At 42.6% G+C, this 17,249-nt stretch overlaps 1 protein-coding gene and 1 long non-coding RNA gene across 5 annotated transcripts in view; one reads left to right on the top strand and one right to left on the bottom strand.

The window, feature by feature from the left end:
* Positions 1 to 17,175, bottom strand: part of LOC129050854 (uncharacterized) — a 33,199-nt gene extending 16,024 nt beyond the window's left edge. The window contains exons 1-4 of one of the 4 annotated variants that reach the window (XR_008514712.2): positions 16,901 to 17,155; positions 14,521 to 14,654; positions 8,700 to 8,877; positions 90 to 165 (exon numbers count right to left, since the gene is read on the bottom strand). This is a non-coding gene — a long non-coding RNA (uncharacterized LOC129050854). Of the gene's footprint in view, positions 1 to 89; positions 166 to 4,191; positions 6,023 to 8,699; positions 8,878 to 14,520; positions 14,655 to 16,900 lie in introns of those variants that run through there. The other 3 variants (XR_008514714.1, XR_008514713.2, XR_008514715.2) reach the window with 3 other exon arrangements.
* The window catches only part of CDH13 (cadherin 13), a gene marked incomplete at its 5' end in the record, with an annotated part of 1,173,335 nt that overhangs the window by 348,845 nt on the left and 807,241 nt on the right, over positions 1 to 17,249 (top strand).

Raw genomic sequence — 17,249 nt, forward strand, 5'->3', positions numbered from 1 at the left:
ATGGTATAGAGTTGGCACCCAACAAATAATCATCATAATGATACTATTTCATCAGCACAATAATTATAATAATAATTACAGTTTCTTACATTGCTCAACTCAGAAGAGAGAAAATCGGATTTTTCTTGTAATATACAGGATCCGTTGCTGACCTTGCTCTTCTATCTGGAGAATAATGTATTGCAATCAGTTTTCACATATTTATATGCAAAGGCCTTTATATATTATTTTCAAGGAGATCTTCCCCTCCTTAACCATTCCCCTTGTCTATACCCCCATCCCTGAAAAATAGGGGTTTCCTTTCAGGGCTTTTAACAGCATAATGCAGTTGAATACAACTTATTTTACTGACATCCCTCCTCCAAGCTCTCTCCCCCAGCACTTTCCAGGACTAAATAATGCACGAAGGGAGAGAATAACAGGGATTGCATAAACGATGGAAAACAGCACGGTAAGGATTCTGTGTTGTGAAGAGATGAAAGCCCCTGGTCAGAAGGCCAGTAACAAAGCAAAGAAGAAATGCAAAGGCATTGATGACGGAGACAAGAAAAGTATTTTTCAAGATAAGATTTGTGGAGAGTTAAAAAGGAGATGACTCAGGAGACAGTCAAAGACTCTTCATTAGACAGGAACTCCAGAGTGGGTACACCAGGGGGCCTGGGCTTTTGAAGGGCTGGGGCTCTGAAGAAGTTAACAAACACCAGCTCCACTTCCTGGGCCTCTGAAGCCTTCTTTGACTTGCCCAGGTGGGGGCCGATTCTTCTTCCTTGGGGTCCTATGCCTCCCTCTTCCTACCTTTATTAGAGAATGTATCTCACTCAACTGTAACAGTGGATTCCTATGTCCGTTTTCTTCACTGTACTGGAGCTCCAGGTGAAAATGCATCTTGGATGCTTTTTCAGTTATCCTCATCATGGATTAAAATAATAATTGTTGGTCATTTACTCTGTCCCTGTGCTAAGCGCTCCATGTGCATTAGATAAAATATGCCTCAAGACAACCCCAGATACCCATTTTACAACTGTAGAAACTGAGGCAGGAGATTGGGACTTGCTTGCAGATGTGCAAATGGTGGAGAATGTAGGTGAGATTGGCACTGAGGGGTTCTGACTCCCAAATAGGGCTGTTGAGGTTCTTTTACTCCCAAAACCAAGCACAGTGCTGAGCACAAAAATGCATTAAGCAAGAGTTTGATTTGTGAATATATTATTCTGCCTGGAACTCAGCTAGCCAGCCAGGTGGTATTTGGAGTTGGAATTTCTGTTGTTCAGGCCGGGCTGCATTTGGTGAGTTGCGGGAAGGGGATGATGACATCTTCTCCAGTTGCCAAAAGACACTGGCTTGTTCTGAGGAGAGGGCCTGGAACTCTTGGTCCATCAGTCTGGGTTTGTCCTGTCTATTATACACAGTGTAATCACCCCCAGCAAACGGTGCTAAGAAAACAAAAACAAAAGCTATATATTTCCTCTTATAGAATTTTTAAAACAACTAAATATACCTCTGGAATACACTTTACAAATTTATGCTAAAGGCTTCCACACCAGTGTGGCTCCTAAGTTCCCAAAATTGAGCTCCATTTTGAATTGCCCTTGGCCCTGCTCTCTCTGGGATTGCTAGAGAGTTCCAGCATGGACCCAGTGTCCTTTGTGGGCTGCAGAGCTGGACAACACTGGGATGAGTAAGGCAGCCAACCCTCAGCCCTGGGAGGTACAGTGAGGGCCAGGGTATTAACCAGAAGCTTAGTAGTCATTTTACCATCAGCATTAAGTCACTCACATGCAGACTGATATGGTTTGGCTGTGTCCCCACCCAAATCTCATCTTGAATTGTAGTTCCCATAATCCCCACGTGTAATGGGAGGAACCCAGTGGGAGGTAATTTAATTATGAGTGAGTTCTCACGAGATGTGATGGTTTTATATGGGGCTTTTCCCCTTTTTGCTTGGCACTTCTCCTTGCTGCCATTATGTGAAGAAGGACATGTTTGTTTCCCCATCCACCATGATTGTAAATTTCCTGAGAACTCCCAGACCTGCATAAGTTACCCTCTTTCCTTTATAAATTACCCAGTCTCAGGTATGTCTTTATTAGCAGCATGAAAATGGAATAATACAGCAAATTGGTACTGAGGGAGCGGGGTGCTGCTATAAAGATACCCGAAAATATGGAAGTGACTTTGGAACTGGGTAACAGGCAGAGGAAGGAACAGTTTGGAGGGCTCAGAAGAAGACAGGAAAATGTGGGAAATTTTGGAACTTCCTAGAGACCTGGAAGGCTCAGAAGACAGGAAGATGTGGGAGTTTAGAACTTCCTAGAGACTTGTTGAATGTCTTTGACCAAAATGCTGATAGTGATATGGACAATGAAGTCCAAGTTGAGGTGGTCTCAAATGAAGATAAGGAACTTGTTGGAAACTGGAGCAAAGGTGACTCTTGTTATGCTTTAGCAAAGGGACTGGTGGCATTTTCCCCTGCCCTAGAGATCTGTGGCACTTTGAACTGGAGAGAGATGATTTAGGGTATCTGGCAGAATAAATCTCCAAGCAGCAAAGCCTTCAAGAGGTGGCTTGGGTGCTGTTAAAAGTATTCAGTTTTATTTATTCATAAAGGCATGGTTTGGAATTGGAACTTATGTTTAAAAGGGAAGCAGAACATAAAAGTTCAGAAAATTTGCAGCCTGACAATGCAATAGAAAAGAAAAACCTATTTTATGGGGAGAAATTCAAGCCTGTTGCAGAAATTTGCATCAGTAATGAGGAGCAAAATATTAATCACCAAGACAACAGAGAAAATGTCTCCAGGGTATGTCAGGGGTCTTCATGACAGCCCCTCCCATTACAGGCCTGGAGGCCTAGGAGGAAAAAATAGCTTTGTGGGCCAGGCCCAAGGCTCCCCTGCTTTGTGCAGCATGGGAACTTTGTGCCCTGTGTCCCAGCCACTACAGCCATAGCTAAAAGAGGCCAAGGTACAGCTCATGTTGTGGCTTCAGTGGGTGCAAGCCCCAAGCCTTGGCAGCTTCCACATAGTGTTGAGCCTGCAGGTACACAGAAGTCAATAATTGAGGTTTGGGAACCTCTGCCTAGATTTCAGGGGATGTATGGAAACACGTGATATCCAGGCAGAAGTTTGCTGCAGGGACAGAACACTCATGGAGAACCTCTGCTAGAGCAGTGTGGAAGGGAAATGTGGGGTTGGAGCCCCCACACAGAGTCCCCACTGGGGCACTGCTTAGTGGAGCTGTGAGAAGAGGGTCACCATCCTGCATACCCCAAAATGGTAGCTCCACCGACAGCTTGCACCATGCACCTGGAAAAGCCACAGACACTCAATGCCACCCATGAAAGCAGCCAGGAGGGGGGTTGTACCCTGCAAAGCCACAGGGGCGGAGCTGCCCAAGATCATGGGAGCCCACCTCTTGCACCATCATGCCCTAAATGTGAGACATGAAGTCAAACAGGATTATTTTTGAACTTTAAGGTTTAATGACTGGCCTGTTGGATTCTAGACTTGCATGGGACCTGTAGCTCCTTTGTTTTGGCCAATTTCTCCCATTTGGAATAGGTGTATTTATCCAATGCCTGTACCCCCATTGTGTCTGGGAAGTATCTAACTTGCTTTTGATTTTACAGGCTTGTAGGCCTTGTCTCAGATGAGACTATGGACTTGGAGTTTTCAGTTAATGCTGGACTGAGTTATGACTTTTGGGGACTGTTGGGAGGGCAGAATTGTCTTTTGAAATGTGAGCACACGGGATTTTGGAGAGTAGGGGCAGAGTGATATGATTTGGCTGTGTCCTCATCCAAATTTCATCTTGAATTATAGTTCCTATAATCCCTACATGTGGTGGGAGGGACGTGGGGGAAGATGACTGGATCATGGGGGTGGTTACCCTCATGCTGTTTTCATGATAGTGAATTCTCATGAGACCTGATGGTTTTATAAGGGGCATGTCCCCCTTTTGCTCAGCACTTCTCCTTGATGCTGCCATGTGAAAAAGAATGTGTTTGCTTCCCCTTCCACCATGATAATAGTTTCCTGAGGCTTCCCAAGCCGTGCAGAATTGTGAGTCAATTAAACCTCTTTCCTTTATGAATTACCCAGTCTTGGGTATTATTTATTAGCAAGATGAGAGCAAACTAATACACAGACCAACAAGGAGTATGTGCTGAGCCTTTTCCTGCCTTGCTTTTTTGAAAGAGGAAAACAATAAGATCAGAACAGATCATCTCTAAAATTGGCAGGGGGGAAGTGTGGCACAGTCATTAGAAAAAACTGGACTTTGGAGACCATTTTAGGAAATCTTGGAATACTAGCATTGTTTGGGGCCACTTCCTTGGGTCATGTTTAAGTAAGATTTGCAGCAGCCCATAGATGACACACTCAAATTTAATCATTTATGGAATATTTTATAAAGGGGCAGTTTATAAATGCATAGGTGAAGTACAGGGAAACCTCAAGGGGTGGCACCGCCCCCACGGGCTAGTGATGGCATGGACAGTTATCTGCCCTGGCCTGAAGGGTTAAGAGGAGAGGAGGGAGCCCTCTCTGAACTGCAGACAGTGAGGCGTGTGTGCAGAAGGCCACCTCACATGTCTGAGACCTTCCTTTTAGAGATACAGCCAGCCCTCAGTGACCCAGCAGGGAAGAAGCAAGGATAAACACCTGATTCCTTTTCTCCCTGCCTTCACTCTGTAATGAGTTTTGTCTGTTGATCAAAACCAGAGAGTCACAGAGTGCTTTGGCTGGGTCCATAAAGACCAATCTCCAGGGACCAAAGAAAGGTGGTGAAGGGAGGAGCTGGTAAACAGAAGCTATCCAGCCTGGTTTTTATCCAGTGCCGTACACAAGATGGTGCATTGAAGATGATTAAACACAACACAGTATTGTAAGTTTTAGAGGACCAAATAATGTACTTTAAAATTAATGCAAATGTGATTTTTTGAGGGCTCATTTCATGGTAACACTGTGCGGAGCTCTTAAGTCAAACATCTCTTTCAATCCTCCCAACAATCTAGGAAGATAGGTTATGGTCTCCATGTTCTCTAGTAGAAGAAACAGACTTTAAAGATTTTGGTGACTTTTTCAAGCAAACTACCATATACAGAGTCAGAGCCCTCAAACTGTGAACTGTATCCTTTTGGGGTTGCCTTTGTCCCCAAGAACCTCCTTGTCTTCTCTGGTCCTCATTTTTCAATATAGTCAAGAAGATATCTGTTTGTTTCATGACTGAGCATTCATGAGAGCCAAAAGGAAACAATGATTTATTAAAGTGTCTATGTCAGGAAGTTCTTATTGGCTGCTCCCGTTGTTGATTGAGTGTCTTGAAACCCTTCTGGTGCTTTGTAATTAGTGCTCCAGAACAAAACATGCTGCTGCTTTTTTCTCATCCCCCTAAATTTTGCCATTTCAGCACAAAGGAGCTCAGGTGCCTCAGGAGCCCCAGCCTCCTGCGATTGGCCTGCATACATACAAATATCCATCCTAGGTGGTTTCCAAAAGGGCTCCATTTCTATGGGAATATTTTCCATTGAGCTGTTTATGAACTTTCACTTAATCATTTAAAAATTATTCAAAAGGAGGGAAATAGTAATAAACTTCCACTTTCCCTTTCACCAGCATATCTCAAAACTAAATTAATTATCAGCCTGTGTGAATAAAGTTTGTGTTCTGATCAATGTATTCCCTCAAGAATGCTCAATTCACCTTTCCCCAGGTCTCCAGCTCACACACTGCAGTCCAATTTCAAATCCTTCTGTCTCACCATGAATCTCCAGTCTTGAAGCCCTCTCCCTGACCCCCTCCTCGGAGGGTGATGTGGTAAATCAAGTCAGCTCTGTGTGAATGTCTCATCATTCTCCATCTGCCACAGCAATTTTGCCCCCTCTGCTCTCCTCCTGGGGGAAAGAGTCTTTTCTTGCTAAGGCTTAACCGTTTAAGCTAGTCTTCCCCTGCTGGTCCATGCAAGGAGCCTGTTCCCGCATTTGGTTCTTTCTTCTCCATCTTCTTCAGGTGTTCTCCTTCCTTCTTTAGGTCAAAAAAGAAATTCATGAAAAACACCATAAAATAAAAATAAAATCCATTTTCTACCTTTCTTGCAAGTGCTTTTATGTTTCTATGCATCTCCTCACATGGGATGCTCACATTCAGCCTTTGCTGCAACATTGTGCCTTCCTTTTTGAATGTTCTACCCAATTTTCTCCTGTAAGCCCTTCAACAGCTACCAATGGCTTCCTAATGACCATTCACAGTGTATGCTTCTCAATCTCTGCAGCTTCCAACACTGTTGACTTTCTTCCTTTCCTGCCTCAGCCTTGAAATAGGTATCCATGGCAAAACATTCAGTCCCTCCTCTTAACCTTGTTGTCTGAATGCTGCTGCTTGCCATTGGACTATTCTGGAACAGGAAGTATAGCATTCTGGTTAACAGCACGGTATATGAAGCCATATTTCCCTGAATCAACTTCTAGTTTTAGCACTTATTAGCAAATAAGTGTATGATCTTAGGCAATTTGTTAGAAAAAAATTAATCTCAGTTTACCCAACTATGAAATGGAGATAATGCTTTGTAGGAAGGTAAATGAATTAATTCATATGAACCAATTACACAAGCTCTGTAAAATAAGAATTTTTTCTTATTTTATAAATAATAATTCTTATCTTATAAATAATAAGATGTTATTTATGCCAATAATATCTACAAGTTGACATTTTCCAATATTCTGCTTTTAGAACTGTGTTAGTTTCCTATTGCTGTATTAAAAAATTACCCCAAACTTAGTGACTTAAAATACCACAAATTTATTATCATACAATTCTGGAGCTCCGAAGACCTAAAAAATCTAAAGTGTCAGCAGAGCCATAGCCGAGAATCTGCTTTTTTGCCTTTTTCCTGTATCCCTTGGCTTAGGGACTCTTCCTCCATGTTCAAAGCTGAATCTCCAGGGCTTCAACTATCAATTCTATGCAGAAGATTTTTTCTGATTTTCAGGCCAGTCTCATATCCCCAAAGAAATCCATTCTTATCCCCCCAACTATTTGCCATTGAAAGTAATGGCAAAAATCACCATTACTTTTGCACCAACCTGCTAGTTGCAGGTCGTCTCCTTGTGGCTGCACTCCACACAAATACAAGTAAACTCATCACAATCCTATAACTAATTCTGTTCCTTGTCCTGATGAACTTCCTTCTACAAATGGCCCTAATATTCCCTCCGTTTCCCAGTATTTTTTGAAGAATGAAGAGTCTTTCTGTTGACTTTCAGTGAGAAGAAGTAAATCAAATAGCTTTGATGGATACCCCCATGAACCTGAGTGAAAGGGATACTCCTTTAAATCATAGTTATTTCATTTGCTAAGCATGGTGGCCCTGAGAATATGCCTTCCAGAGCCTCCACCACAGGGAACATGACTGACACGTGACCCCAGATGCTGTACTCTGAAGCCCATGACAGTATTTGGGCTGAGGCTTTGCTTTTTATTATCTTTCCTCACCAAAGACTTCAGCAAGGGAGGGATACTAAGGCATATCTGTTTCTGGGAATCTTGGAACTCATTCAATAGCTGATCTTGGCTCCAGGGCTTCCATATGGCCTTGCAGGACCTTCCTTAGACTGCAGAGAAGTCCAGAACACTTTTTACTTAGCCTTCCTTTCCTCTCTTCTTCACTCAAGGTCAGATTTTCATCTCAGTCTGATAGCTCTCCCCGCTCCTCCCAGCTTCCACCCCATTTTTTTCTCACCCAGGTGTTTCCCTTAATAAAATAATTGGTCTTCAATCTTAACTTGCATTTGCTCCTCAGGAGATCTGAACTTATATGTTATGGTCTGAGTTTGGAGGGTTGAAGAGTCAAGACCTGATGGTGAAGCCCACTTCCTTTGAGTTCCCTGGATTCCAGGAAGACAGAGAATTTACAACTGCCAGTAAGGGAGCTATCAGACAATGCAAACTCCTTGGCACCAAGCAGAGAATGTGGGAGGAAAATGAGATGTTTTAGAAACAACAGAGGAATCTGTAAGACAGGACTGCTGTGAGATGATGTCACACTTGACATAAATTGACAGTTAATTGCCTGGAGATTTGGGAACAGTTCCGGGGTGTGTATATGAGAGAGATTGTGCATACCGTGAATAATGGACACAAATATATATGCCTGCTTCTGAGTGTGTGTCTCTCCGAATTAGTCTTCCCTGGTCCACTTCATATGATATTCCACCCGCATCTGGGACTGACTGTAAGGGGGAAATGGATTTGTTCATGGACCTTTCAGCAGAAGGAAAAATGGGTAGAAGCTTCTAGGAAGCAGGAATAATTTCATGTAAAGAGGGCTTTTCATGAAGACACCTAATAGAGTGGGTAGCTGGAGGCATATTTGCCATAGATACAAGGACTTCCTGCCATGGGTGGGAAGCTGGACTGGGCAGCCCACAAGAACTTCCAGCTCAGACAGTTGTATAAATTCAAAAGTCCCAGCAGGTTTCTAAACCTGGCAGGTCACCTGAATCACATAGGAGGCCAATAAACACACCCCAAATATTCTAAATTTGGATTTCAAGGGAAGGGCTTGAAAGGAAGAGCAAGGAACCCGGATTAAACTCTAAAACCTTCTTTCCCTTGCAATTTAATTAGCCAGACTAATTTGAAAACCACACTGCTTTGTTGAACAAAATTCCCGGAACCACCACAGACTTGAAGTATCATTCACCTGTGTCTTCACATGGGAAATGTGTTGTGCTATCAGAAGTTGAATTGCTTGTTTTAATGTGTTTAAGACAGTGTAACTCCGAATCTGGCAGGAATGAGTTTAAATTCTGGCTCTGCTGCTTATCATCTGAGTGATCTTGAATAAGATATTCAACTTCTCAGAACCTCAGATTTCTTAGCTGTAAAATAAGGATGGTAATGACACTGTTTCCTAAATTTATTGAAATTATCAAGTGGGATAATGATAACAGTTAACATTCATTTTCAACTTGCTACGTGCCAGTCACTATTTCAACTCATCAATTAGCTCATTTGTTTGTAACAACTGTCTGAAGAAGATTCAACTATGATTCCCACTTTACAGATGGAAAGATTGAGGCATCAAGAGGTTACATAACTTGCTAAGGCTTGCACAACTAAACGGGATAGAGCTGATATTTAAACCTAGGCAATTCAGTCAAAATCTACTTTTCAGGATAGTATGCTTTATACACACATACTATGCTATGTGTGTATAAAGCACTTAACCCAGAGCTTGGAACATACTATGTGCTCCATAACTATTAGCTAATGTTATAATCACTGCTTTTACCCTGGGACTTACAGTGAATTGTCACAACTCTCCAGCTGCTGCAATATTCCTCCTTAGCTGCTTGCAAAGCCAGAACACCTGTGTCTTCATGCCCCCTCCTTTTTGTGCCCAGCCCCTGTCTCAGTGACGAGCAGGACAGCATGCATGGATCATTAACTTACTGAGATTGGGAATGTCAAATTCAAGACCTGTTGAATAAGGCCAGTAAGTAATAGTAGTTGCTGTATTTCTCATAAGTGTTGAAAAGGAATCCTTACAGAAATAAAATACCAACTCTTTAATCCTAATCTATTTTGATTTCTTCAGGATGCACAGGTGTCCAGGGAACTGTAGTGTCAGTATCTCTGAGACCTTAGGAGAACTTCTTTTGAATCTAAAGGAGGGGGAGTTGAAAGGCATCTCTATTATAGCAAAAAGAAATTAGAGGGCTGATTCATCCTATTCTGTAGGGAAAGCAGAACTCTGCTCAGAGATCTTGAAGTAAGTAAAACGTGGTAGTTACTTTTGGAGGAAAATAAAGTACCTTCGAATATAGAATCTGATGGTTTCAGTGAAGGTAATAAATGGTTCTTTGGTGACAACTATATTCATTAGACGTATTTGTGGCTTTCCTCCTCCTTTCTCTTACAGATAAATTCTCACCCAGGCCCTACAGAGATAAGTGCGTGGTTTTACAGGTCGTCAGATCTGGGTTTAAGATCACTTTTGCCGCTTGCCATATGCAAGATCTTGGGCAGGACCCTCACTCTTTCTGAACCTTGGCCTCCTTCTTTCTGAAATGTTGGTAATTGATATGGTTTGGATATTTGTCCCCACCCAAATTTCATGTTGAATTGCAATCCCCAGCATTGGAGGTGGGGCCTGGTGGGAGGTGACTGGATTATGGGGACAGATTTCTCCTGAATGGTTTACTATCATCTTCTTGGTACTGTCCTCATGATAGTGAGTGAGTTCTCATGAGATCTGATCATTAAAAAGCACATAGCACCTCCCCCTTTGCTCTGTCTTGCACCTGCTCTGGCCACGTGTTGTGCCTGCTTCCCTTTCACCTTCCACCATGACTGGAAGCTTCCCGAAGCCTCCCCACAAGCAGAGCAGACATTGGCATCATGCTTCCTGTAAAGCTTGCAGAACCATGAGCCAATTAAACCTCTCTTCTTTATAAACTACCCAGTCTCACGTACTTCTATATAGCGATGTAAGAATGGACTAATACAGTAATACTCTTATACTTATTGTAGAGATGTTGTGGGACAAAGTAAGACAATGTGTAAATACAATCTGTGCCTGCAAGTTCAGCCAGGCACTCTGTAGAGATTAATACTGTCCCTAGGATGCTGTGAATTTTCATATTGGTACATCTGAGCCTAAGTAACACTTGGCAACCAGAGTGAGCCCCAGAACTGGCTTATGTTGAGGTCAGTGACAAACCTTTGACATTTGATGCAATCAAAACCAAGCCGCTTTGTTTAAAATGCTCATCAAATACCTACCATGCACACTGTGTATATAAAAGCCATTGTCACAAAAGCCCTTTTTCAGAATCTGTGGCTTGCCGTTTCTCTCAGATTTCTTATTGCCTTCTGGGTCAAAAACACTGCAAAATTTCAGTCCTTTACCACAACAAGCATTTATTTCTGGCATACACACCCGAGTGTTATCTGGAATGTGGCTGCTCTAAGCTGGGCCTCTGCTGGGTTTAACTCTAGACTATGGGTTGAGCTAAGGTCCTCTTCCTGTGTCTCTTATTTTTCTAGGGATAGCAGAAATGAAAGAGGCAAGCCTGACCACACAAACACATCTCAAGCCTTTGCTTGAACTACATCTAATAGTGCCTGCTGGTCAAACCAAGTCACAAGGATAACCCAACTGTAAGACCATGGCAAGGTGATGAATGTTTACAAATACTGCAAATGGGTGACGAATTGAGACCATATCTCATTCTATCATACCTGGAACTCCAAATTTCACAGTTCTTTTAAACTTGTATGAGTTAGGTACTTTCAAGTTGTGTAGGACAGAGTCACCTGATTTGGGTGAGTTAAGTCTATGGAAAGGGGACAGAGAACATATGAGGAAACACTTATCCCATCTATTCCATCTTATCTTGATAGAATTAGAATTTAGGGACAAAAAGAATTCAGGAAAGTGCCTGGCACAAAAGAGCTATTCAGAAAATGTTTATGGAGAGGACGCGTGAATCAGTGAGGAGCAGCTGTAGCACTGGTCACCTTGCCATTTTCCCAGAAGTAGCCTCCATTTCTCCCTCCTCTGTGGTCATCGATATACTCATGATTCAACTTCCCTGTCTTCTTTGGTTCTTCCAATTACTGCTGTATCCCTTAAACTCCCCCAAAACGAAGGATTCTGTTGCATTAATTAGTTATCTTTCTATCTACTGGGCAGAGATCTTATGATATGCTGCCTCGTTGGCATGAATCAGCCAATTTTTGTTTTATTTGTTTGTTTTTGAGACTTTGAGATGGAGTCTTGATCTGTCTCACAGGCTGGAATACAGTGTTACGATCCTGGCTCACTGCAACCTCCTCCTTCTAGGTTCAAGCGATCCTCCTGCCTCAGCCTCCTCAGTAGCTGGTATTACAGGTGCCTAAAACCACGCTTAGCTAATTTTTGGATTTTTAGTAGAGACAGAGTTTCACTATGTTGACCAGGCTGGTCTCAAACTCCTGACCTCAGGTGATCTGCCTGCTTTGGCCTCCCAAAGTGGTAGGATTACAGGCATGAGCCACCATGCCAGGCCATGAATCAACCAGTTTTAAAAGTCTTCTTTTTAAGTTGCTGGTCACTGGTTCAATAGCAAAGAGTGTAAGGACCATGCAAGGAATTCCCTATGGCTGCATTCTTCAGCAAGGGTCTGTGGGTTTTGCTATTGCTTAGAGACTCAAAGGTTTTGTGTTGGGTTGCCCCATCTCTTGCTTTGTGATTCTGCCTCTTGGGATTTGGAAAGGTAACCTCGATCTAGCACAGAGAGGTCTTTCTCCCTTTGAAGTGTTCGTCATGATCTGATGAGTCAACAGTGCCTCATCTCATTGTTTGCTACACTAGCTGGCTGGAACACTACCCTCCCAGCAGAGCACTCCCTGCCAGAGCATGATACTGCCACTGCCAATTGAAGCACAGCTATGTTTTTACATCTTGTAGAAATAACCCTCCTTCCTCAATCATTGAAACTGATGAGGATACAAGGCAGCTGGGCCAAAACCAAAGCAATATAACCCAGGGACATGTGTGTACATGCATATGTGGGGTGTGTGTGCACATATGCATGTAGTGTATATGTGTGCACACGTATGTTTATGGTTATGTGTGTGCACGCACACACATGTGTTCTTTTTAATATAAAGAAATGCCTTTAGAGAATGAAATGCACTGGGGGCATCCGAGGTGAGGAGACTTGAGGGAATGTTTTTTGTTTTTTTTCTTGGCAAATCAATGAAAGATGGGAGGATAAGTATGGTGACCCCTAGTGTGAAGTAGAGAAATTGGAGGCTGGAGTTATAGAGGCAGAGCTTGAAGAACGTGGAAGCTTCTAGCAGAGCTGAAAATGTACATAGACTGAGTAATCGGCCAGGCACAGTGGCTCACGCTTGTAATCCCAGCACTTTGGGAGGCTGAGGTGGGCAGATCACCTGAGGTCAGGAGTTCGAGAGCTGCCTGGCCAACATGGTGAAACCTCGTCTCTACAAAAATACAAAAATTAGCCGGGCATGTAGGCGGGTGCCTGTAATCCCAGCTACTCTGGAGGCCGAGACAGGAGAATTGCTTGAACCCAGCTGGCGGAGGTTGCAGTGAGCCAAGATCGCACCACTGCACTCCAGCCTGGGAGACAGAGTGAAATTCCAACTCAAAAATAAAAAAAAAAATGCGAGTAATGAAGGGCAAATTCAGGAGTGAGACTGGATGCTCACTCAGTAGATTGCTGTGTCCCACAAGGTAGGAGGTGTTCTGCGGGTGAAAGGCAAAGACAGAGAGGACATCAGGTCAGAACATTCCAAGTGAGACTCTACGTTCCTTGAAGCCTCCATTGTCTCATTTCTTTTTATATCTCCAGTGCCAAAGACTTAAGTGAGCCCTATGGATATTAGATAAATAAATTAACTTACTAAAGGATGAAAGAGTGAACTACTAAGTTAATTTGAAAGTGAAATATAGGGTAAGGCCTGCACTTACACAGAGAAAATCAACTTTCAAAAATGTACAAAGCAGACAAAGGGGAGAGGGAGAGAGAGAATGAAGACTGAATGGGTATCCAACTGATACCTGGAACATGGCAGTGTGAGTAGCTGAAAAAGGAAAAGACCTCAAGAAATGGGGCTGTCTGTGGGGCCTATATTTATGTTGACATCACTCACAAGTACAAGTCTGCATCCCTGGGTGTCCTCAGACAAGCATATAGTTTGCATATCGTATTACCTTTCGTGTTAGTAATCACTGATTTTGAATCTTAGCTGACTGTGGAGGTGCTGTTCTGCCTTTGACATGGCAATGTGAGCTGGAAAGGGATGGGGAGATGAAGAAGCCACATGTCCCAGGAATATCAGGATCCTATAAACTTATTCTGGGTAAGGCAATGGCAAGGGTGACCAGCAAAGTGGTGCCTGAAGGCTGGGAATCCAGTCATGTCAATTTTTTGTTTGTTTCTCTCTGGCACCTTCTCTAGGCCCAGAGCCTAGATGAGGCTCTGTGGACCAGTGATGCAATGGAGACTTTAATTTTCTTGATTAATGCAGAGGATGAAGAAATCTCAGCAGTCATGCTGTATTCAAGGTCCAGGGTATTGCCTGCTTCTGTTCTCAATGCTGGCTCTTGTAGCTTAACCCACCTATCCAGAAGTGACTTGTTTTCATCCCCATCCTGGCCAGTGGTTCTTTAACCAAGCGATGTGATTTACATTTAGATGTTAGTTTAATCCCTTTGTTTCTTAATGAAGCTGCCCTTGTTAAAATCCCTGGGATCTAATTATAGAAATTCTCTCCAGCCCCACCTCTCCGTTCAACAACTGCTTAGAAAATTTCTCATCAGTCCCATTTTTATTTTTTACCAGCTCCCCTCAATAGCCATTTCTTGTCTCCAAGGTTTTTTGAAGCCCAGAGTCTTTTCTTGTCAGCCAATTCTCTTATTTCAGCCCTGCAGTGAAATATCCATATACTGGATCACATCATGATTTTTTTTTCTCTGCAACCTCTCCCTTCCCCCTGAAACAACTTACCTTTATCTGTGTTCCAACCCCAGTCTCTTATGTCTAGAAGTCAGAGAGCCAACTGCCAATCATTCTAGAATTCGGCATTTTCAAAGTTCATCTTTGAAATGGATAGCCTCTTGTTCTGCAGAAAAGCAAGGATCCTAGAAAAAACATGCAAACTGCATTTCAAGGAGGATGGCATCATCTTTATGTTTCCTTTTGGAATGACTCAGGAGTGAAGAAACAGGAATACATTACTGTGATTCCCACTCATCTTGGCCTACCAATCTCTCCCATCTTTCTAGGTACAGTCCATCTTGTGATGGGCTGGGACCTGGGTCCCTCCTGGACTTACATTCAGGATTTCAAATAACTTGGATGGCAGTCTAGCCAAGGAAGCCAAAAGTTTCCATATCTTTCTTGTCATTTGTGTGGGTTTTTTGGTTTGGGTTTTTTTTTTTTTAAAGAGACAGAGTCTCACTTTATCACCCAGGCTGGAGTGCGGTGGCACAATCACGGCTCACTGCCACCTTGAACTCCTGGGCTCAAGTGATTCTCCCACCTCAGCCTCCTGAGTAGCTGGAATTACAGGTGCATGCCACCAGGACAAGCTATTTATTTATTTATTGTAGAGGTGGGATCTTGCTATGTTGCCTAGGCTGATTTTCATCTCATGGTCTCAAGTGATCCATCTTGGCCTCCAAAGTACTGGGATTACAGGTGCGAGCCACTGTGCCCCATGGCATATCTTTTTGAAATGAAGACTTTTTTTTTTTAATCAGATTTCAGCACCAAGGCTCATACATATGTTGACTCAAGAATTAAAGGGCTTTAGTTTCATGTGCCAGCACTAATCAATGGCTCTGGTTTGAGAACAATTTTGAAACCATACTGGTCTCATTGGAAAAGAGAGCAGTAGTGGTGCCTACCAGAGATAGGACACGAGGAAGCAGTAGTAGCATCTCTGCCGTGCACCTGCCATCCTTGATTTGATAAAGTCCAGAAGCGCATCTGATCACACCACCTTGCACAATGGCCCTCTCCCAAGCAACAGTGACAACTTAGGTGGCCTGGAAAACTATTTCAAACTAATAGCAACATGTCTACCAAGAGTGCATTATTAATGACACATTCAACTGAAAAATTGATCACACACTCTTAGGTATTACATGGGTCACATTTGCAATAATTTTGGTTTTTACTGCTGAAAGACAAATTTAAAGTAAAAATCAAATACTTTAAAAGTATATATCTTACTTTGGGAGGCCAAGACGGGCGGATCATAAGGTGAGGAGATCGAGACCATCCTGGCTAACACGGGGAAACCCCGTCTTTACTAAAAATACAAAAAATTTGCTGGGCGTGGTGGCAGGCGCCTGTAGTCCCAGCTACTCGGGAGGCTGAAGCAGGAGAATGGCATGAACCCAGGAGGCAGAGCTTGTAGTGAGCCGAGATGGCACCACTGCACTCCAGCCCAGGTGACAGTGCGAGACCCTGTCTCAAAAAAAAAAAAAAAAGTATATATCTTAATATGCCTTCCTCTTAACATTCATCTAGTAAGGGGGAAGATGTAGAATTGTGATATAAATTGGCCAGCCTTATGTTGATTTATCTTTAACACAGATTTCAACTCCTTCACTTCAGATGCCATGAACTGCAAGGCCCTTGTTCAGTCTGGCTTTTCATCTCTTTCCTGCCCAAGTCCAATTTAGCTCTTATAAAACTACCAGACTACTGCAATCCCTCATCTCATGGCAACTTCCAGGACATAATTTACAAAACTTACCCTCGACATGTGGGTGGTCAAATAAGTGATCAAAGGGCAAGTTATGATCTGAGGGCATGGTAATCTCAAGCAACTGCTGATATGAACATTGCACGTGACACAGTGGAACTCAAAGGACTGCTGATTTTGGCAATAAAAACGATTGTGTCTGTAAACTGAGAGAACTATAGAAGTTTGAGCACAGCTGATCTTAGCCTTGAACATAGTTGAGGAAGAGGGAAGAAGAAATTTAAAACTTTAAATTCTCCCAATTTAACAAAACCACTTTATGTCATTATTTAGGATGCAAGTGATATACACAAATTTACCAGAACTTTTTCCATTAATCCAAAAGAAGGTAGTGAATGAGCTGGAGGATCAATCAGTTCAAAAATTTCAGAAAGGGATGAGGAAACCATTTCTAGCAGATTATATAATAAAAGTAAGTTTCCACTGAAAGGAGCATTGAGGAAGTAGAAGAGTATTTCATAGAAGTGAAATGGCACTGATTAACCTCATTAAGGACATGACTTCCTCATGCTTTAATAGGAAGTGGTAAACGTCAGAATGAGACCAGCACTATGTCGAAGTATGTCCTAGTCCAGCCTCTGTTGCGAGCTAGCTGGGAAAGCATGGCCTTACCTGTTTCAGTATCTTTATTTGCGAAATAAAGAGCTTGGCCTGAAATCAGCAGTTCTCAAACTTTCCTGGGCATCAGAATCACCAAGGATGTTTGTAAATGTTTTTAAAAGTCAATTTTCAAGACTCCATTAAATGGGGATTTTGATATATACAATCAGAGTTAAATATATGTATACATAAAAAGTATCTTTAAGCTAGAGTCTCATGTCATTGAGACTTTGGGCTCTACGTGCAGACAGACTGGTTTACAACCCGTCAAGGGGTAGGGTGGGGATAGAATTCAGAACTGTAGAGATAATCTAACATTCTCAGAGACTAGAATTCTGCAGTGTTCTGGAACAATACCCCA

This window comes from Pongo abelii, chromosome 18 (genome assembly GCF_028885655.2).
Source record: "Pongo abelii isolate AG06213 chromosome 18, NHGRI_mPonAbe1-v2.0_pri, whole genome shotgun sequence".
NCBI lineage: Eukaryota > Metazoa > Chordata > Mammalia > Primates > Hominidae > Pongo > Pongo abelii.